The sequence below is a fragment of the Egretta garzetta genome, unplaced genomic scaffold (assembly GCF_000687185.1).
Source record: "Egretta garzetta isolate BGI_Z169 unplaced genomic scaffold, ASM68718v1 scaffold219, whole genome shotgun sequence".
NCBI lineage: Eukaryota > Metazoa > Chordata > Aves > Pelecaniformes > Ardeidae > Egretta > Egretta garzetta.
In genome coordinates, this window is record NW_009260671.1 from 151,857 (window position 1) to 152,538 (window position 682).

General features: G+C 63.0%; 1 protein-coding gene across 1 annotated transcript in view; it reads left to right on the top strand.

Moving 5' to 3' along the window:
• PTPRN (protein tyrosine phosphatase receptor type N) overlaps positions 1–682 on the top strand; it is a 15,917-nt gene that overhangs the window by 5,777 nt on the left and 9,458 nt on the right.

Sequence of the window (682 nt, forward strand, 5' to 3'; positions counted from 1 at the left end):
TGGCCAGCCAGGCTGGTGAGTTGTCCCCCTGGTCCTGCTCCCCTTTCCTCCCCCAGTTGTGGGGTGCCCCTTCCCAGGGGCTGGGAAGAGGGGGCTCCCACCATACATCCCAGTGTGGTTGGCTGAACTGGGGAGCTGGCATGGGGTGCGCAGCTGTCGGGGATATCCCTTGACTCTGGGGGAGAGAGTCTCTTGGGTGGAGGGGTGGCACCCCTCTAACCATCTCTTCTCCATCCACAGAGCAAGTGAAGGCAGAGCTGGAGGCAGAGCTGGGACTGAAGATCGTGCAAACAGGAGTGGGAGAGGTAGGAGCAAGGCATGCCTGTCCCTCGGGGCTGGGGTGGCCAGGGACAGGGCAGCGGGGATGCTGCCACCGGGTACGAGGTGGGAAGTGTGCTGTGCCCCCAGCCCTGGGGTGCAGGGCTCTTTGTGAGCAAGCCGTCCCCGTGGGTCTGTGGGGCAGCTGGGGAACAGGGGGCTCTGGTCAGTGTTAGGGCTGCTGTGTTGGAGACAGACTTGGGTTATCCGGGACAGGCCAGAGCAGGACCGCTTCAGTGACTCCCTTCCACCCGGCAGCGAGCTGCTGCCCAGCTGCTTGCACTCCCAGGGCACTCGGCTCTTTCTAAAACAAAAGCTCTGCAGGGTTTGAAGGCAATTTGGGAGGGTGTCCCAGAGGCTCTTC